The 22,152-nt window shown below is 42.1% G+C and overlaps 1 protein-coding gene across 2 annotated transcripts in view; it reads right to left on the reverse strand.

Moving 5' to 3' along the window:
* Window positions 1-15,573, reverse strand: part of BRAF (B-Raf proto-oncogene, serine/threonine kinase) — a 78,654-nt gene extending 63,081 nt beyond the window's left edge. For both annotated transcript variants that reach the window (XM_075705868.1, XM_075705860.1), the window contains exon 1: window positions 15,522-15,573. The gene's annotated coding sequence lies outside the window, so the exon portion shown is untranslated. The remainder of the gene's footprint in view (window positions 1-15,521) is intronic.
* Window positions 15,574-22,152: the final 6,579 nt, after the last annotated feature.

The following is a 22,152-nucleotide window of genomic DNA, read 5'->3' on the forward strand; positions in this document are numbered from 1 at the left end:
GCTTCTTCCAAGTGGATTTTAAAGATTCCCATTATCTTTTTCAGTTTAACTCTTACCTATTTCACAGATTATAATATATACAGCCTCAAGACCAGGTCTGGATTTACAAACTGTGACAACCTACCTCTTTAAAAAGAGGATGCAAATAACTTCATATTCTAAAGTAGGCACCAATAATAGGATGCAATCCAAGCTGGATCAAAACAAGTTTTACTACCTAACTTGAGATGTTCACAAAGATACAGAACTCGCATTTTGAACACCACCTTATTTACCCCTTCTAATTCTAGACATCAGTTATTTGCCAGTAATTCCCTAAAGTAAACTAATAATCTATTCACTTCTAGCCCAAGTTTTAGAACAGATACTAGAACAAAGATTTCATCAAGAAGCTACAGTCAAGCAAAAACAGTTTGCTCAGAAACAACCAATCCAAACTACAAAGAGTGAGGGGACACCAAACAGAGTGTGCTGTTCAAGTATTCGGTATGTAAATTCCCTTGAGGCAACTTTGGAAGTCAGCTTGCCTCTCAACTTGTAATCAATTTATCACGTTGAAGCTAGGACTGCCAACCAGCAGCAAAGAGAAAGATTTCTGTATTTTGCTAGTTTTTCCCAGGATGGCAAGAACTAGTTGTACGGTTGGTGAAAACAACAAGCTTGAATCAACACTATCTCAATTAACCTGTTCAATGTAAGAGTTTAGGATGTTTTATTAGTGTGTAACTGGTAAGATGCTGTTAACCTGGGTGTGTATACAGAAAATTCTTGGCAAACTAAGGAATCATCTCAGGATTATCTTCAGAAACAGGTTTCACTAGTACTTAATGCAACTTCTACTATTTGGTGGTTCTGGCAATTTTACCCACCAAAACGCTTTCCTCAATATGTACTGTACCACAACCAATATCAGCAATTTACTATACTTAAATGCCTGGCGATGGGGGAGGTGGGGAGGGAAGATGCTTCACTGACAAAGTAACACAGAATCACAGAAGGGTTGAGGTTGGAAGGGACCTCTGGAGTTCATCTAGTCCAACCGCCTGCTCAAGCAGGTTGCCCAGGACCATGTCCAGACTGCTTCTGAATATCTCCAAGGATGGAGACTCCAGAGCCTCCCTGGGCAACCTGTGCCAGTGCTCAGTCACCCTCACCGTAAAAAAAGTGCTTCCTGATGTTGGCAGGGAACCTCCTGTGTTTCAGTTTGTGCCCACTGCCTCTGGTCCTGGCACTGGGCACCACTGAAAAAAGCCTGGCTCCATCTTCCTTTCACCAATCTTTAATCATTTTTTTGGCCCCTCACTGGAGTCTCTCAGGTATGGCCATATCTTTCTTGTACTGGGGAGCCCAGAACTGGACACTGCACTCCAGGTGTGGCCTTACCAGTGCCGAGTAGAATGAACCCCTGTCAGATGAGTTTCTAAATACTTTTTTTGAAGATTGAGAATGAATAACTTCCTTGCTTATGTTATTTTCAATCTTGTGCCATAACCACAACCTTGCTTCTCTCTTCTCTTACAGTAAAGATATAGAATAACAAATATAACTGAGCAACAGCAATATGCATGACGGAAGTGTTATTTAGTAGATGTTGGCAAGAGAATCACCCAGCCCCTAATGAGGGCAGAAATCTTCCTGCTAAGTTAATATCATGACAAGAACAAAAACTGACTAATGAAGAAAATAAAAAATTTTGAAACTTACTGCCAGCTGCCAGGCTATGGCGAAAATGTCTTCACCTGAAGAAGCTCAAGTTAAAGTCTAGTGGAAGACAACATTGCTCAGAGGAGCTGAAAACAGTGGCCTGAATTACCTACTATACATCTGCACTAAACCAAGAGCCTTTCCACAAGTGAATCTTACAGGCAAACTTAATATGGATTTCTATCATCTTAGAAAGGCTATTCACACAGTTAAAAGTATGCTGAAGGCAGAAGGAAATTTATCAAAGTCAACCATAGCAACAAATCATTACTTGTTGCTCACAGAAATGAAAAACCTATTTCGTGTGCCATATTCATCAAAAGTCTTCTGACAAGCTGAAAAAATTTTCACAAGTCTAGTACTGACTAGCATATTCTATGCCTAATCAAGTACACACAAGAACACGTACGCCATGGCAAATTTCCAAGCTTCAAAATTTCCCTTTAAGTGGCAACTTCTACTTATCTTTACTTACAGAAAACTTACCTTCTGGCTTCCCGTATCAGTGAATATGCTTATACACCTTTTTTTGTGGTGTAGAGTATCCCTTAACTAGTTAGCTCCTTGACAATCAACCCCTGTGCAACTATATTGCATCCTACTATGCAGGATCTATGACTACTTCAATTCAATTGAAGGAACTTGAGCCTTTTCCTAACTGGAATTCAGAACTGGTGCTCTGTGCAAGTGGCCTCATGTGACTCAAAAACGTCTGCTTCTGCACACCACAGTACCCACAGCTTCTGCCTCACAAAAAATACACCATACCTGTTGCACTTACACAGCCAGCAGGGCCAGCAACTTCAGCCTGTCTTTTCTCCTCACAAGACTTGCTTGTTCAGATAACTCATCTCAGCTAAGTTTGCACCATGTGCACCAGCCCAGCCTTACAGACTTTGAGCCAAGCCAAGACACATCCCCATCATCTCTGTAGAAAAAACCTGAAACACTAGGTTCTTAAGAATTACATCTCTTGCATTCAGAAGCACTCGCAGACATACGAGTTTCTTTCAACTGTCCAAATACAACTTAAGGATACAGAAATTGCCTAGGATTTTATTAAGTGTCTCATTCCCCATAAGCACAGACATTCCAGGACAGCAGCAAAGAACCACCTAATGACAGAGACAGCAAAAACATGAAATAGAGAATCCTTTTAGCAATCAGTTCTGGACCGAAGAGCTTGTTCCTAGACAACAGAATAAAAACAAGTCTTTCAAGCTAAATGGATACACACTAATACCATTCCTTCCTCAAGATCTCACAGCAATCCCTTTATCCACACTTTATTCACACTTTTTCTGGAAATAAAAGAAAACTGCAGAAGCCTGCTGGTCATTAAGAAAGAACAGACCTTTTTTTTTTTTTTTTTTACTCTTACAAGCACTCCACTCCACTTATGAAACTCCATGCCTGTAGGAAACCATAAAGCCACAACTGCCAACTATCCTGCAGAAATACAAAAATGGATGCCAGCCTAAGAGACAATTGCTAGAAATCTTAATGTATTCTGAAGTAAATCTGCAATGCATCTAGTACTGCTCACATTCAAGTCCAGTCCCTTCCCGCAGGAAGCAGCATGGTTACTTGAGACACACTGTTTTATTGTAGTTCCACAAAAAAGTAATGAATCCTTTACAGCTTGGATAACCTTATCATTTTTCCAAAAAAAGCCTCACATAAATTTTCCTGTCCTACCTGGTGGCATTAGGTTAAGGTTATTCTCTATCACAAGAGATTAGATTTGATTCTCCTTTTAGTGCTGCTGACACAAGGAAGCTGACGCCGGCTAACGTGGACACAGGCAGCCAGAAGACTGGAAATATTCCAGATATACTGGAATGTATCAACTTGTATCTGCCTATTGTAGATAATTGTGCATTAATTTTGCAAATAAGCACTCCCTTGCAATGTAATAAAGATGATGACCTATTTCAAGCCAGAGGCAAGTCAGATACAGTAGAAGCCTAAATCTATTCTATTCAGGGAAGACTATGGCTCCACAAATGCAAGGCTATAAGCCACACAGTTATTTTTGCATCCTTTGCTGTTTGTCAAAATACAGTGCCTGAGACAGCACAAAGCAAACTATCTTTTACACTTTTTGCACCTGGCAACAGTACTTGCAGCACATCCCAACTTTATGCTCTACGATTCACATTTGGCAGAAGACACCTGAGAGTTCAAACCTATTCCGTAAAGAAAAAAAACCACAGCCATTATTTGTCCAGACACAGTGTGTCCTGCGTTTGGATTATCACACTTGGTGATGATGGAGAATACTTTGACTGAACCAACTAGGTAATTTAAAAAAAATAAATAATTGAGCGTTTGATTTGGAAACTGTTTTATAAGGAGGGCAAAATCATCAATACTATCCAATACTATTCTAATCAGTCCCTTAAGGCTTCTTACAGAACCAATTGAATTGTTTGGTCCACTGAGCTAGGATCCACTTTGTCAGAAAATGCTTTAGAAAGCTGTCGTGTATGAGATCATTCTTAGCTGGACTAATGTCTTAACTAACTTGAAAGTGAAGCATTAGAGTGAAAGAGAGGCAAGAGGACATATGCATGGGGTTAATAACTCAGCACCCCACCTCAGCATTCACATGTCAAGATGCAGAGTTTGCATTTTCCCAGTTTCTTTGCTGAAAATCACTGTTATCTCTTCCTCACATTTTGATATATTTTCCTGAGATACTTTTTGCCCCTTATCAACCTTGTATGGTGTTAGTCCTCTTCTTGCCTCTTACAAAGCTTGCTTTTCATTTTCTGCAATTATCTGCTGGAACATGCACATACAATGGAAAGGATAGTCCTTTCCTTCTTCCTATACTTCAGGCTCTAGCTCTTCTCCATCTCTCAGTGGAAGCTTCTCTCAACTTGCACATCCACGGTGTTAATTTTTACATTTTTCCTACTCTCTGCTGGCTCTTCATGCTTACCACATTTTCAATGGTGTAGTTAAACTTTTTATTAAAAAAAGTATGAGAAATACTAACTGCTGAAAAACTGTACTGAATTGAAAACCAGTTCACAATGGGTTTCACGTATGAGTTTACACAAGCGATATGAACGTCAACATTGAAGCTGCCTTCCCTAGTTTATCTTCCCCAACTTTTTATTAATGTTGGTCAATCATTTTTACCGCAGCTCCTTTACAACATCTGAGATACGAACTTTGACAGTGTATTTTCATTGTTGGCTAGCTAGACAGTTCAGAACGAGTCTGGTAAAATTTACAATCACAGAACAGTAAATAAGTTATGGACAACAATATCTACAGAAATTACTGCAGCCAAGAGAAAAAGGATCTGGTATCTCTTTTCCTACAAAAGTCTATGAACATATCCTTCTAGACTGATGAAGAATGGCCTTGGTGAAGATGTATAATAGTATGTTCAAGAAGTGGTACAACATTTTTGCACCATCCTGTCTGATGACTAGGATCATAACTAGGTCAGCTAATACAGTAATGTGATCAGCAGGCATCTGCTGTAAGCATAGCAGTTAGTAAAATATTAAAAAGGCTTCAAGATTAAAACTATTTTCCATTTAACGGGTAACTTTTTTAGGAAGGAAAGGCCAATTCTTAACCCCTGATAAGCAGTAATGCAGGTTTTCAACTGTATCTGTTGTGACACTGTTCCCACTAAGCAAAAAAAACCCCATGAAAACCAAACACCCAACAACTCCCTCCCTACTCCAAAAAACTAGGAAACATCTGATCAAGTTAACACTCAAGTATCAGAGTATGGTCTTTCCGGAGTTAGCAGCAGAAACTACTAGAAAAATAAGTGCAAGACTAACGCTGCAATTCTAAGACAAACACATTCAGTAAAGACTTGCTTTCTTTACCAGAGGATTTCCACCACACAAAATCCCAGTATTACTAACACTTAGTTTTTACTTAATACTCTTGCATCTCTCATTTATTTGCAAACCATCAGTTGCAACTGAGAGCAATTTATGTCTTTTCCTTTGTTTAATTCTAAATGCAAATTGAAATGCTCATCATTCAGCTCTACTCTTAAAGCAGAATAGCCTTTCAGTCTGTCAGGCCTTTGCCTCTTAAGTTGCCTCCTCTTTAACAAAAGGAATTCAGACTTCAAATATTCCTTACTTCTTATAAGTGTTTAAAAATATTTTTTAAAGACAATGATAAATTGTAAGGGATAAAGCTCAATAAAGTCTACCCTTGTAACATAAGCAAGCAGTTTCTCTATAAGAACAAAGTCACCATGAGCCTTAGGCAGTGGCTGCTTTGCAGCTTATGCCAACCGAGAAGGTGGGTGCAATTACCATATTGTCCTTGGCTTTTTAGCCCTGGTCCCTTTCTTACTCTTTCGCAAAAACTTAAACCTTTGGCTGAACCATTTCAGTATGCTGAACAAGCAGAAAATTGTTCTCTTTGGCAAAGTTAGTTTTCCGCCAGTCTAGGGTGCTGAAACAGCTTGGCAAAGGACCCAGTGACCACCTGAGCTGGTGCAAAAAGTCACCTTTCCTCTCTACAGCCCACAGTGAGATGGATTCAGGCTACCATAAAGCAGCAGCCTTCCTGTTTAAGTTTCAATTCTCTTTCATTCCCCCACTTTTTCCATCACCTGCCATCTTTGCTGCTTGCTGCTAAGTAGAATTTGCCTCCAAGCACTATAAAAAGGAAAGTTAACAAATGTTTTCTACCACAGTAGGACACCAGAGTGTGAAAAATAAGAAGTGTCTGTATCCTTCATTTAAATCATTAACCACCAGTTGCACGGCTTTCTTTGATCTAACTAAATCTTTAATTCCACATTCCTCGAGGCTTTTGTGTTGCATTACTACTAGTCGCTTTTATCCACTTTGGTACTAATGCAGTAGTCATGAGGATCACGCACAGATCAAGTTCTGGTACAATTCACTGTATTTACATTTATGAATTTAACAACTTCTCCCTAGACTGTCGCAGGTTTAAAAAAAAAAAAAAAAAAAAGAAGAAAAAAACCTATCCAGACTTCCTAACTTATTTAAGAATGCAATTTTGCTTTAGAGAGGTAACTACCACAGATTCTCAACAAGTGTTAAATCCATACAGTGGTGAAATTGAAAAAAAGACTATCATGCATACACCAGACTATTACTCTGCACACCTTAAGCTGAAGACAAGTCATATTTGTGATGGAAAGCAAGCAGCCAACCAGCTAATTACAATAATTGCTTATAAGAAGCAAACGCTAGTCAAGCAGAGCTCTTACACAGCTTGGGTCACATTAATTAAAGTGACAAAACAAATAAACTCAGTCTCGCCTAAACTACAGAACTTATTCTGCTCTCTCCTTGCCAGAGCACGCAATTAATTAGACTATGCAGAAAAGATAATCAGCACCTCTTTAAAAGTTCGTGTTATCAATCTATAAAATAATTTGTTATACACTTTGCAATATTCCACCACTAAACTATTACTACACTGTGCATGCGTTTTCTACCAACCAGTTAGAAAATGCAAGAGACAGATGGAATTGTTAGTCAAGTACAAATATATTCTGTTTAGTCAGAAATATCTACGATCCAATAAAGTTACTAAGGTATCCCACTTTTATCACAAACAGGTCTCAAAACCTGAAACAGAGCAAATGCACTTGTTTTTTTTATTTGTAACACACAAGTAATTTGCTCCCAATCACAGAAAACAGTCACAAATAGAAACTGCCACAGAAACCACATTCTCCTAAATAGAATTCTATGTTCTACTCAGCAGACCATGCTGTCTTAGTAACCCTAGTACCAACATGAAAAATGAAATAATATAAAAGGCAGAACTGGCTCCTTGCCACTTATTGTGGACTTAGGAGAGTTTAAAGAAAAAAAAAAAATCAAAACCAAGATACATCAGCTACCATGGCAGGATGTTGAAAACAATCATCTAGTTTAGAAAACTGGGGAAAAAAAAACCCAACCCAAAACCAAACCCCACTGAAAAAGATATTTTCATTTGACTCAGTCAAACTTCAGCTGATCAAATTGGAGAACTATTTAGTACATAAAACCTGCTGCAAGACTTACAACCTGTAACTACTCATTCTAGAGACTGGAAAAAGTTACATCAGTTTTCAACCATAAGCTTACATAAGCTTAAAAATGTCACAAGAGACTTTATTAGCACTTACAAACTGTATTCTAGCAAAATTATGAGAATGCTTATAGACATCCTTTCTGAAAGCTACCTCAGATGATGCTAAAGACTCACATTTAAGTCTACATTACTTACAATTAATTAGAGAGAATGTTTGACCTATTGAGATTTAATGAATAAATTTACAAAACCAGTTCAAAGATTGAGGCACCAATATACAAACATCCAGTTCCAAACACCTAGATACTACCAACTTCTTAGTCAGAATGATGTATTTTATTTCATGTTGATTTTATAGTGCTTTTCAAACACCATTACTGAATAACTAGTACTAGAGAGATAAAAAAAACTAGGCACACTACTCAGACTTCAGAAATGCCAACCCTCAAAATAATCCCTTTATCTGAGATAAAGTAAAAAAAAAAAAAATTTAAAAGTCTGTGCTCCAAATGTCAGAAAATGTTGACTGAACACAATGTAACTGCATTTGAAAAGTATTTACTACTTATAAGTGCATTTAACAACAGCTTTACTAATGACTATGCTGTTTATGGGGCCTCACTACATAACAGGTGAAGATATTAGAGCTGGTATCCCCCTTTTAGCAAAATTTAAAAAAAGAAAATTCCTAGCCACTTAGTTACACAACATGTTTTTAAACAGTAAGTACATTTTGTTCGTTAACAACCTTATTTGCTTGCCTCAGATTTTAAAGAAAGTTGGTACCCTTCATGTAGAAATTTAATTGCCTTTTCATACTAAATTTTGTGCAGGTATACTGGGAGAACCCACAAAAATACTTCACTTGATCAGAACCTCAGAAAAATAAAAGCTTCCTTCAGTGCCCAAACACACTCCCATGATCTCCTTAATTCAATACTGATATTGCGGAGAATTCATTTGATACTGAGCACTATACCTGCACTGCACCACAGCACAACAAGCTCCATTTTGAAAAGAGCGCAGGTTCTGTTTTCCGATCTTTAACATTCATGTTGGTCGGGAGTGTCATGGCGGGACGACGGCTGGCAGCACTGTTCCCTGAAAACTCCTGCCTGAACTGATGGCACCTTTGGACAATGGGAATGGTTAAAAATGAGACCTTTGCCTGTTTCGCTCTTTTTTTGCTAGGGTCCACATTCATAAAAAGTCATCAGAAACAGAATAAAGAAAGGCACTGTTGCAGCTCCTTCAAAACACACAAATGCTAAAAAGGTGGAGTAACAAGACAAACATTTGCAGCAAGGTGTTTAAACAGGAAAAAAAGAAGAAAAGACATGTAATTCTGCATCAAGCAGCCTTGTTTAACTTCAGTACTGGTCACAGAAGAGGAAAACAGTTGCATAAATACGTATTTCATCATTTTGGAAAGAAGCTGTGCACAGGAGGGAAGATTAAGAGGACTCCATTGTACACCCAAAAAGCTCAAGAGCAACTGGAATAAAAAAGCTGAAGCAAAGAAACACACATATTGCATACTGACTTCTGTATCCTGCATTAGCTGTGAGAAAGTAGCTGTGTTCACACACAGAGATGTGTGAACAGTTGAAAATTACAAAAACCACCTCACACCTCAAAAAACTAAATATTGTACCTAGAACTCTCACGTGGTCAAAGCTGTTGGAAAAGTATACTTACTGTACAAGAAACTCATAGAGGACCTTCATGTCCTTGGCACACTGGCAAAACTATGGCATGTAACCATATTTCTGTGAAAGGTATGCTCCAAAGTAATCCAGAGAGACCAGGATTGCTACAGCCTAGCATGTGTAAGCTCAAGACCACAAAGATCTAGTGTCGGGATCTAAACCTGGCAAGTCCAGCTAAGGAAGCCTCAGATGAACAAGACTTCTCATTCAAATATAAAACATTAAGGCCAGTGCAGTTCTATGAGACAAAGATGATCTTTAAAAAAAACAAAAAGGAGGGAAAAAAATTTGATAATCCGCCATAGTATCCCTACTCTCCCTAACCACATTCCTTCCATCTCCTACCTCGCAAGAGTTTTGGAGCTCACTGGGCACCACATTGAGGAGATTCAGTTCACTAAGCCTGCAGAAAACAAATCCAGCAAAAGCCATGCCAATTTTCTTCAGCATTAGTGAGTTGAATCAAGTTAGGAAAGGACCTACATGGTATTAAGTTGGCACAAGGGAGTAGATCTGGCCAAGCAGCCAGGCGCAGGTACAGGAAACAGCAAAACCTCCCTCTTTGGGTGGCAGAGCCCCGCTTCATTGACTTCAGTGTAAGTGCAGTGATAGGAAACAGCATCAACCGGTAGGGACCGCAGTTATGACAGACCATTCCTACTATATTGTACATTACATTGCCCTTCAAAAGCGAGTTGTTCAAACTGAAAATAAAACTTACATAAAACTCATGCTTGGCCAAAAAGCGTCGCCAAAAAAACTCTTAAGTCTGAAGTCGCTCCTATGTAAGGCTGGATTGGAAGAGAATTAGTGATTTCATGCTCATTTGAAGCCTTCTTTTGTTCCCCTTGGAAGTACAAATAAAATTATATTTCCTTCTAATTGAAATTACCTCCAAAATTTTTCATGCAGTTAAATTTTCTATAGATACAATAATTAATGAAATTGAACTATTGTTTTGTTATTTTGTAACAAATCTAAGTGGAATATTCGAGCTTTAAGGAAATTAGGGTTTTTTTTTTTTCTAGTTTGTTTTAAAAAATAGCTACCATCAAAAGATATTGCCATAAAAAAAGACAAATCTCCTTTGGTCTACAGTATTTTTAACTACATGCAACAAAACAACTGCCTTTCCTGGCTAAACAAATGTCAAGAAGGATATTATTAGAACAGCTTTAACAACTACAACAAAATACAAGTGGGAATAGCATTAGTGGCTTAAGTAACAACATACATTAACAAAAAACTCAGTACCAAACACTTTGTATCCAACCAGTTTGTGGATATCCGTGGAGACAAGGAACAAGCCTCCTGAGACATCAAAACTTTTCAGAAGCAGCTATGACTCTATTAAGCAAGTTTTGTGTCAAACAAGCTACCACAGGACAGAGCTGTTAATTCTACTGCCTTTTGGGAAAAACCATCATGAACAGGAATTTCTTTAATATCCCCACTAAACTCAAGTATTTCAAGGTTGTGTTCTAATGTTCAATTTACCTGGCTACAAATAAATCATAAAAAGCCTAAGGAAAAAAAGATGAGAGGTTATCAAAGTCATTGTCTTTTCTACACCTGGATCAACTTTCCCCCATCAATCCTGACATACGTTTGCCTGTGGAGGTGACAGAATCTATTAATCAACATTTTATAAATAAGTTAAGAAAGTCTATTTTCATACTTCACTATGCCTAGCCATAAAGAAAAAGGTCTAATAGTAACATGAAACCATCTCCTCTGCTACCATTTAAACTCACTACTTCTGGCAGTAATCACCACAAGCCTGGAGAACAAGTTACTTGCACTCTTTGCATCAGATTTGACAATTTCCATTTCTTTTTTAAACAACCTCAGGGTTTTTTGCTTTTCTCAAAGCTCTGACCTTCCAGACTTCAGATCGCTGTTATTATTCTTCTCTAGACTCTCCTCAGCTAGACCATGTATTTTTTGAAGCTGTGGCCCGAAGTCAGACATAGTATTCAGCTAAGGCCTTTCCTGTGCTATGCAAGACAGAAGAATTATTTCACTTATATTTTGAGACATAGTCCTGCAGAATATTAGCTGGATATGAAGCGTCTTGTAGCTAAAGTTTAACTTGTCCTTACAATTAAGTAGGATGTCATTCGCAGACTATAAAGTTAGCTCAATCACTGAACGCAAACGTAATGAAACATAATTGAGACTCAACACAAATCGTATTCCCAAAACTACAAAAGCAATGAAGTAAAAAAATGCTTATGTCGTTTCAACTTTCCAAATAAGTAGCACGTTTAATTGTAAGCTCTTCAGAGAAATAGAAACTTAAAAGGAAAGTTATTCTAATTCCCAGCATGACAGGTTCCCTACGTGTTATTGCAACAAAAACAACCCCAGTTTTTCTTGGTGTACCTATGTTACTTTATGAACACCCACCACTTACTTCATATTATAAGGTTAGAGGCGCCTTTTCATTCTATGCATTTTATTCTTCTTCTTAAATCTGTTTTATAAGATTATGGTTCTAAATATAGAACTAATATTCATGCAGGATAAATTCCAGCATTACAGCCTAGAAAACGATGTTCATCCAACAGCTCAGGCCCTCACTTCAAAACCTTCAAAGTCATTTTCATCTTCCAAAGAGCAGTTCAGGGCACAAAGCTCTGAGTACAGAAAATCCCATTTGAATTATTTAATATTGGTGTAAATAATCTCTAGCAACAAGAACAGAGCCTTTCCTCCCAGCTGTCACACACTCCTTACTATATCAACAACCGTGTAATACTCTGAAAACCTTCCATCCAAACAATCTCTTGTCCCAAGAATTCGTCCTGGGGAAGAAGCCAACCTACGTGCCTCCGGACTCCAGCCATCATCCTAGGCCTCCCAATACCACCAACTGAACGGTGAGCGGGAGAGGAAAATTTCTGCTCAATTCACTTGCCCCTAACCTTTTCAAATCCTTATGCCTCCAAGAAGTACCTATTTACTAAATGTACTATATGAGCATATGTGCAGCTAGTCTTATTAATCTTGAACTGTAATACAGAAAAAAAATGTTTTAGCAATTATTATACTCTTGTGTAATGACTTCATTATTAGAAGATTCTTAGCATCAGCAGTTAGGCTACTGAGGCAACTTCTGAAGAACTAAATTCATGATTAAAAACGGGCCATGAGTTGAACAACATGGCTTAAACTTGTTTTTCAAAACCCCAACCCTTGCATTCGTGACACTGATGTAGTCTGAACCAACACAGAAGCACCCGATTACAATCTTGATACAGAATACCTCCTTTACCAGAGGGCTCCAACTTACAAGTTTGCGTAAGACTACTTCAAGGTCTGTCAGAGATTCTTGTTGTCCACCCCTCTTTTAAAACCAGAAACTGAGTATAGAACTGAAGGTTTTCCTTCTGGAAATCGGGATGGCAGATCCCGAAAGATGATAGGGAACTAAAACCTTTATAGGCATCTCCTCAAAATAAGTGAGGTTATGCTCCTTGACTGGCTTCCACAGCAAGATTACTTTTAAAGCTTAGATTTACATTGTCTTGAAGGAATGAAACAAAACACTAGAACATGTACTTACATTAGAGCCATGAGTCAGTTAGAGGCACTTCAGTATTTTTCTGACTTATGTCACTTTGAATTTGCATTACACTTTAGGGTGGCTTGTTTTTTTATTAAGGATAGTTTCCATTTTAACTGTATCAGCAATTTTTTGGTCTTGACCTTTATTAAAAGTACAGGTTTAGATGAAGTAATAGGTGTACTTATACAGTAAACAAAATTTAATTACTTAGGACTTGAGGAAGAACTAGCTAACTAAAGAACAAAACCACATCAGAAAATAAAAATTCTAGCACCAGCTCTGCCTTAGACCTGTATGTTTCAGTATTTCCAATGTATAATAAATTTGCTTTTAAATAATACAGGAACACCCCCACACACTTCCTAACCTTGAATATATACACCCGTACTTGTGACATATCAACCTCTCTGTTTGGCAGGTGTTCCAGACACCAGACTGCTGCTCTCTGTCCCCTGCTCTCATATAGAGATGCAAGATATTCGGGGGGGGGGGGGGTAGGGCGGGAAGCTACACTATGTAATTTAGCATTTGGACTCAAACCTAATGACTGACACAGGCTAAAACATTTTTGAAGTGACTTATGGCAGTTACAGAAACAGCCCCCCTTGGTACGAAAACTGATTTTAAAAAAAAAAAAAAAAAAAATCTTGCCTCCTGCCACTGTGTTTCCCCTCTCCTCTCCCTCGCACTCCAGTTTATTTACCCAACTCAGCTGTATTGACAGTACTGTTTCTAGGGCCAGAATATAAACCAGCTATTGAAATGATTCCACAGAGATGTGGGTTTTTGTGGCAGAAATAACTGAGAAACTCAGTTCCATGCACAGTTGCACCAGCATGATCTGGGCGATAAAAGTCAGCAAGAAGCTTTTTAACCTCATTTTGCTGCTGTAAGAAAACATTTTTTAAACCCCACTCTTTAGGTATTTAGGTTTCTCAACCAGTTGAGAGTTTCTCCTTGCTCAGAGAAGTTAAGACCGGACCTGCATTACTCAAAGCATTTAATCACCCCGCTGGTTAGGTGTAAAATATGTGTATGCTGCTGAGTTTTGCCTTCCTTCAGCAAGTAAGCCAGTAGCTCCTTAAGATGAGGGAATCAATCTCACCTCTCACGAGCATCGATAGGGGCAGACTCCTTCCCTATTTCTCCTTCCCGGCCATCTACCCAGCATGAGCTCTTGTCAAACTTCTCAACTCATTAATTCCACTATAATCCACTATGCTATTAATAACTAAAACGGATGAAAAGATAGTCTTTTTCTGGTGAGCTGGGAGACAAACTGGACCCCTCTGCGAGCTGATGATCAAAGCCAGCTCATTTTACCTGCTGGAGGCTCTCCCCCCAGTGCAGCGTGGAGCCGTTACCTGGCGGGCTCGGCACTTCGCGGGGGGGGCCACAAGACTCTGCTCACAGATGAGAGGTCCTGTACCGATTACGCAGACACGCTCGGGAGAGCTGAGCTGAAATAACCTTCGGCAACTAACGCTCGGAACGAGAAGGCGGCAGAGCTTCTGGCATCTGTATTTACCTCCAGAACAGACTCGATGCATGGCACTTGGCAACTCGTTCCGACTTTGACGCCTAGAGTATTCGAATCTGCAAAATACCTTGCGTCGTTACAGCCCATTTTATTCCACCTTCTGAAAACATTTCGGAAGCGTTCGCAACTTACACTTTAACCCTAGCAAAACAGGTAGTACCGCTCGCTCTCCGTGGGATTGGGAAGTTAAGTAATATACCCCAAAACACAGGAAGTATGTAAGAGAGACACAAACCAGAGGCCTGACATCCTCCGTGCCTGCAGAGCGCCCTGCCCGTTAACATTTCCTCAGACTCCTCGTGCAGAAGGGGCGAGCCAGGCCAACATCCACAAAAGGAACCGTACCCAATTCCGTTTCTAAAACATATTTCGAGCGTTTCAAAACCGCCGGGGGAAGCCGGTGACAAAAGCCCCGCACAAAGGCTGCGCCGGCCGCAGCCGCCAAGTAACAGCGGGCGTGACAGCCGGGCCGGGAGCGGGGCTTGCCCGCGGCCCGGCCGTGCCCAGCACCGCTCCCCAGCCGGAGCGCGGCGGGGCGGGGGAAGCCCCGGCCCCCGCGGGCCCGGGGGCGCCGCCTCCTCACGGCGGCACGGGCCGCCCCCGGGAGAGAGCGGGCCCGGGCCCCGGGCGCTGCCGGGGGGTGCGCGGCGGGAGGGAGCGAGGCCGCGGCGGGGCGCGGAGCCTCCCCGCCCCGGCGCTGCATCACCGGCGGCGGCCGGGGCGAGCGGCGCCCCCGCCGCCGGAGGGGGGAGGAGGCCGGGGCCTCCCCGGAGCGGAGATCCCCGCCGCCGCCGCCGGCCCCGCGCCTCACCCTGCCCCGCGGGGCCCCGGCGAGCCCCGCGCCGCCGCCCCGGCCGCCGGCCCCCGGGTGCGGGCCGGCCGGAGGGGGCGGGGGCGCGGCGGGCGGCGGGGGGCGGCCGCCGCGGCCGCCGTGTGGCCTCACCTCCTCCGGGATGGCCGGGTCGCCGCTGCCGGCGCCGCCCGCCGGGTAGCAGGCGCCGAGCACGGGCGGCGGCGGCTCGGGCTCCATGTCCCCGTTGAAGAGCGAGGCCCCCTCCGCGCTGCTGCCGCTGCTCAGCGCCGCCATCTTGGATCGGAGCGCTGGGGCGAGGGAGGGGGAGCCGCGTCCCCGCCGCCGGGACGCCCCCAGCCGCGACCCGTAGTGGGAGGGGGGAGGGGGGCGAGCGCAGATCCCGGCCAGCTCCCAGCGGCCCGCGCCACCGGGACGTCACGCCCGGCCCGTGACGTCACCCAGAATCGCCGCCGCGGCCACTGCGCATGGGCCGCCGGACGTCACCGGGAAACACCCTGACGTCACGGCGCGACCACCCGTCGCCCTGGGAACTCGAACGTGGGCTCGGGCTCCGCCCTCCCCGGCCGCGGCCCCGCCCCCCCGCCGCAGCGCCCCCTGGCGGCGCGGAAGCGCAAGCGGCGCGCGCGGCGCGGCGCGGCGCGCTCCCCCCCCCCGCCCTGCGCGCTCCTTCCGGGAGCCGGGCGGGGAGGCCGGAGGGGCCCGGGCAGCCCCGGCGGGGGCGGGGGGGGGGCGAAGGCCGAGTGCCGGCGGGTCTGCGGCGGGGTCCCGGCCCTGCCCGGCCCGCGGGTCCTCCCCAGCAGCCGCCGCAGCGACGGCGCGGGGCGCCCCGCCAGCCGCGGGTGGAGTAGAACCGGGACTGCGGTGGCGGCAGGATTGAAATGGGAAACGGAGGGGGTCGTGCGTACCGTGTGAGCTCATCGTGAGGTGGGACCAGGGGTGCGGTGGACACGGTGAATAGGCCAGGGCGGAAAGGGCCTGCCAGACCCCAGGAGCGCTCTGACGTCATTTGACAAGCAGTCGTGGTGTGGCTGTGAGGTAAATCTTTACAAACGCGTACCGTGCGACAGTGGCGGAGGTACTGCCAAAAATCGCATGTTCATCGTGCCCACTCGAGTTACAACTAAAATAATTGGTTGCTGGGATTGATAAAACATCCTTATTTTTTCCGCTGACAGCATTTAGGCCTTGACCTGCCACAAGCCGGTGCTTTACGTATATACGGTGTTTCAAGCAAGTGAAGGGTGCGATCGTGAGCTCTGGAGAAATCGGGACCCCTTCCTTCACCTCATTAACACCTGTCTCTTATCCTCTGGCCAGCTTTATCCAGTCTGCAGGTTTGGGAGCAGATCCCAGTTTCCGAATATGCAGGTCCATCCTGCCCGTACCTTGTCTGCGTGGCGGGATGTGTGCCGCCTTCCCGACGGCCTGGCTTACCAAGCAAAAAAGGTGGGCTTACACAGCAGGGCCTGCCACGCTGTCGTGGTTCAGCCCCAGCCAGCAACTCGGCACCACGCAGCCGCTCGCTCACTCCCCCTATCCTGATGGGATGGGGGAGAGAATCGGAGGAGTGAGAGTGAGAAACACTCCTGCGTTGAGATAAGAACAGTTTAATAATTGAAATAAAGTAAAATAGTAATGATAATAATAACAATATAATAATGATAATAACAATAACAATATACAAAGCAGGTGATGCACAATGCAATTGCTCACCACCCGCTATCCGATACCCTGACAGTTCCCGAGCAGCGATCGCTGCTCCCCGGCCAACCCCCCCCAGCTTATATACTGAGCATGATGTCACATGCTATGGAATAGCCCTTTGGGCAGTTTGGATCAACTATTCTGGCTGTGCCCCCTCCCAGCTTCTTGTGCGCCTGGCAGAGCATGGGAAGCTGAAAAGTCCTTGACTAATATAATCCCTATTAAGCAACAACTAAACCATCAGTGTGTTATCAACATTCTTCTCCTACTAAATCCAAAACACAGCACTATGCCTGCTACTAGGAAGAAAATTAACTCTATCCCAGCTGAAACCAGGACACATGGGCTTCGGTCCTGTGGTGCGAATGACAGAGGAACCAGGGTGGTGGGTGCAGCGCCCTGGGAAACACGGCTCCCTCCAGCTCAGAAGCAAGGAGCTGGAGCGGGCAGCCACCACTGCCCCCCAAAGCCTGCTCCCCCCGCATCCCCAGTGCCTGCAGCCATCTTCCCCAAAGTGGCAGAGTGCTCCCGTTTAAAGTAAAAAATTGACCTGTGTCATATCCCTGTATGCCACACCCACATAAAGCCTTCACTGAATCAGGTAATTTAAATTGCTTTCTTGCTGAAAAGGTCTTTATGATAAATACCAAAATGGTAAGAGTCTTTTAGTGCATTGCAAAGAAAAGCTAATGTATCAGAACAGCAGCAGGATTTCAGAGAAGGTAAAGGCTGCTCTATCACAACCTGATATATTTTATAGTACTCAATTAAAATACTAAGTTGAAACATGCAAGTGCAAACATCCTTATCTTTGTTTCGCTTCAGTTGTGAATATGTAACCATACAACCTCTTAATGGAATAATCCTGATGACAGATTTGAGGTTTATATTTCACTTTTCACACTGGGGCCACTGGTGTGTAAAAGCATTTCAGATTCAGTTCAATACTAGCAGTGCTGTAACTGGTAAATAAATGCACCATCAATTTAATGCATGGGCACGGCAAAAACATGATGGAGTCAGGAATAACAGACCCTGTGGTATGCAGGGAAGGAACTTTGGGCATGAATTCAGCTGAGGGTCTTTCCTGTAGAGAGCTACGCAGTATTAAACACCTCCTGACCACAAATGAGAAATAAGCAAAATAACCTAGTTAATATTTAAATGGGTTTTAATTGATTATCTGACAGGCTATGCTTTCCTGAGATAGGAGCCTAGGTTTTCCTATGACTGGTGGCCTGATGTGCAGTCAACAAAAAAGGCTGCACAAATATGTAAGAATCAAATGTACAAACTAAGCAGCTCGCCAAGTTTAGAGATTTCTCTCTAATAGCCACATTAATGAAGAGGATAATTATCAGCAATTCCTGCTATGTGATGGGAATGTGTAATGGTAATGAAAACTGCACACAGACTCTGGAAAATAATACACATGCTGAGGACCAAACGCTGGGGCAAATATCCCTGATCTTTGAAGGAAAAGGTGGCAGAGGTGATACGAGATGGCTCCCCCCGCACACAGCCTATTGATGTTAATAGAAAAGCCAACAGAGCAATATGGGTTAACTAACAGAGTAAGTCCATTCATTTCAATGAAATTTATACCAAGGGATCATTCAGTCTCAATGTACAGAACATAGTCATAGCCCTTGTTTTTATTCCTGAAGCAATTTATGTCCAGAGCATAACTCTAGCAGTGGGATTAGTAGGCTACTATCAATCTGTAAATTGTAATACCTTTCCCAATGATTTTAGGAATGTTCCGTGACTTTGTTCCTGAGCTTCCGATTTTTTCAGAAGATTTGCATTCATATAAAATATATTTGCTAGACTTTGTTATTGCATTTGATGTACCACCCAAAGATATCCAATTCTAAACCCTAATATTGACCACTGATGACCAAAACTGGGAATACAGCAGAGTTACCACCCAAAATACATGAGATTAAAAAACAGTGTTCCACCTAAAATAAGGAACAGAGTACTATTTTAAAAGATGGTTGTGTAGGAAGGAGACAGAAATCTACTATTTATGCTATACTTCCCTTTCGTTTGGAGGAAAACACACCTAGTGATAAATGGAATTTCCTACTCCTTCACATGGGGGGAATCTCTGGTCTCTGCTTAATCCCTCATGATAGAAGATAAATCATTAATAACTAACAATTTCATGGTGATATGAAATCCTATCTACCGATAATTGATATCATCAACATCTTTTACAGACACTAGCTTTCATTATCAACATAGGTCAAAATCAAACTTATAACCTAGATGTGAAAGGCTGGTTTCTGTTATCAAATCCCTAGGCCACTCAGGGCACTGGCTGGTTGAGTCCTACAATGCAGTACAGCCAGTTTATCTGGTATTGCCGCAGGTAATGCATACTTGTAAATACAAAACCTGCCACCTCCCATCAAACTCTTCGTTATGTACTGGGGTTTGATCCTCCTCAGATTTTTTTGATTTTAATTCAGACCAGAAAAGAAGTCCAGCTGTTAAAAGACAAAGACTCTTCAGCTAGATTGCCTACCACCAGAACATTTGTCTCATCTAATCAACGCCTGAACTTCCAGAGAACAACATTTTAATGAGTCAGTAAAAAAAAATTGTATGGCTACCTGACACCAACTGTCTCATTGCGAGCATTTGAACATCTCTTTATCCTTTGCCCCAAAGAAAGAATGAGATGCTCCAAAACCAGAATGTCCAAAAGAGATACTAGATGAAACCTAATATTGGTCTAATTTAGGATATTCTTTCAACAGAAGACAGTATCTCAAGAAAACCCCAGCCTTCCAGTTTCTTAATCAAAAAAAAAACCATAATTTGCATATTGGTATGATAATAGAAACTGATTTTTTAAAGTGGTGTGAAAATTCGACACATCTTAAACTCTGGATGTCTAAAGTGCCCTTAAAATTTGTCCAAATTTCCAAAAACTGCTTAGCCTTTTCACACACTGGAAAGACAGTATTTATCCCATACATTGTAGCATTTGCGCTTGGCCCATGTACATTGGAAAATGCTGGATTAAATTCTGCGCCATGAGAAAATAATTACATCACTTTTAAATGCTGAAGTATGAAGTGAAACTGCACAACTGCATGTATCTAAGGCAATGGTACTGTTTATATATCAGTTTAATCCTCAGTCTTAACAGCGGAAATACAGATGTTGATGGAACAGAGATACTAATGACAACAGTCGTGTTCTCTGAAATCTTGGCCAGAAAATGTGAAGCAGAACGAAAATCAGGCTGTTGTCCAGAGTTCAGTCATTTTCTGATTACTAGTCAGAATAATACATACATAGGAAAATTACTTTGCTCTCCAGGAAAAGAACGTTGAAGATATTTTTTGAGGAAAGAACCCCAATTTTTTTTTTCCCACTTCTCTTTAGCACCTATATAGTTGTATTATTCCACTCACTTTAAGATATACTGTACATCTTTTCCTATTTCTAGGGATTGCTGTCCGATTGCTCCAATGTGAGGCAATAGAGAAAGCAAGGCTGCTTTTTTTTTTTTCCTTTAAACTATTCCTGTACAGATCATATATATTGTTTCCTTTGGTAGCTTCTTGAGAACTTCTAGTTCAGGAGATTTAGCATTCTGTGACACTGCTGAACCTCAAACATTCACACCTTCAGTGAGAAATTAGGTAATATTTAGGTGGTGATTTGAACTTGGCAGCTGAACAATCTCATCTATATTTTTTTTCAGTTCATGGACACTTCATAGCTCTTTGCCTGTGAGTTAAATACATGAGCAGAAGTGATGAGGATGGGTGGAGACTAGGAGAAAAAAGGAGGTAGGGAAAAAAGAAAATGTGAATCCACCAGGTTCTTAACTCAGTTTTCATTCTACTGTTAAAAGCAATGTTGATCTAACAAGCTTTCTTTTATATATAAATAATAACATATTCTGGGTTTTCATGTAATGATATTGGAAATATTTACATAGTTTTCATTTGATTCAAGCATGATTTATTTTAGAGTCATTATTTATAAAACTGTTGCTCTTCTCTCCCTAAACCACAGCCCAAACCTTCAGAAAGTAAAAAGCAAAACATTTTCCTTTGGAGGCAATGCGTGAGAGGCGGGGAGCAGGAAAGGTGATGGGACTGGGACATGGGAGTGACTTTGCATATAGGTCCCTTCCGTACTCTGCACGTTGTTTAGCATCGCAAGAACAAAATGCTAACCTGTTTCCTTCCTTGTCTTCGTAGTGACCTCATGGTCCAGCAATGCTTGTGCTGCATCGCAGTGCTCTGCCTCTCTGCTGCCTTCCTGCCTTCACTTGCATACTAACATGAGAAGCTGAGAAAACTACATGTTTTATTGAACAGTAGTGTAAATACTGACAGGTGTGGCATAAAAGGGATCATCAGGAGAGAGTGTGAGCCCTGAAACCACTATTAAGAGAATAGAAGTAGCAGCCAGTGGAAAAGGAGGGGGAGGGATGGAGCAAAAGATTAGATGGAGAAAGAACATAGTAGAAGTGGACACTGGAGGAGAAGATGCGGCTCTGCTAGGAAACAAGAAGCAGGTGAAAAGAGGGAAACAAAGGAGTAAGGAGCACTGATTTTCCTGCCTGATGTACTTTACTGAACCTGGGACCAAATCTCATGTTTGAGAAGGTTAGTCAAGACCCTCCTGTTACCTTTGCATCCCTTGTCATTGCTTTAATGCATTCAGCTTGTTGGGATATCTGATTTCTGAGTCCTTTGTGTTGGATAGTGATAAGTTGATCAGCTTTAAAGACTAAATAGTTTTAGATTCCTCACATTGTTATTCCAGTATGAACAATCACATTTCATAACTCAAAACCATCCCATTTAGGTACAAAAATCTGCTAACGCAATTGAGTGAGTTTCAAGAATGGCAGGAAAGGATACTACCTCAAACAAGTTATTTTGCTGTTCAGAAAATAACTGTTCAATTATGTTCCAGTCTTAGGATTTTCCTTCATAATATCCAGGCTAGCTGAGCTTCCCCTGGCCTAAATACCTGCTGTAATTTGATTCTGCAGCACTTTACAGATGGGTTGGTAACT

Source organism: Pelecanus crispus, chromosome 1, assembly GCF_030463565.1.
Source record: "Pelecanus crispus isolate bPelCri1 chromosome 1, bPelCri1.pri, whole genome shotgun sequence".
In the NCBI taxonomy this organism is placed as follows: Eukaryota; Metazoa; Chordata; class Aves; order Pelecaniformes; family Pelecanidae; genus Pelecanus; species Pelecanus crispus.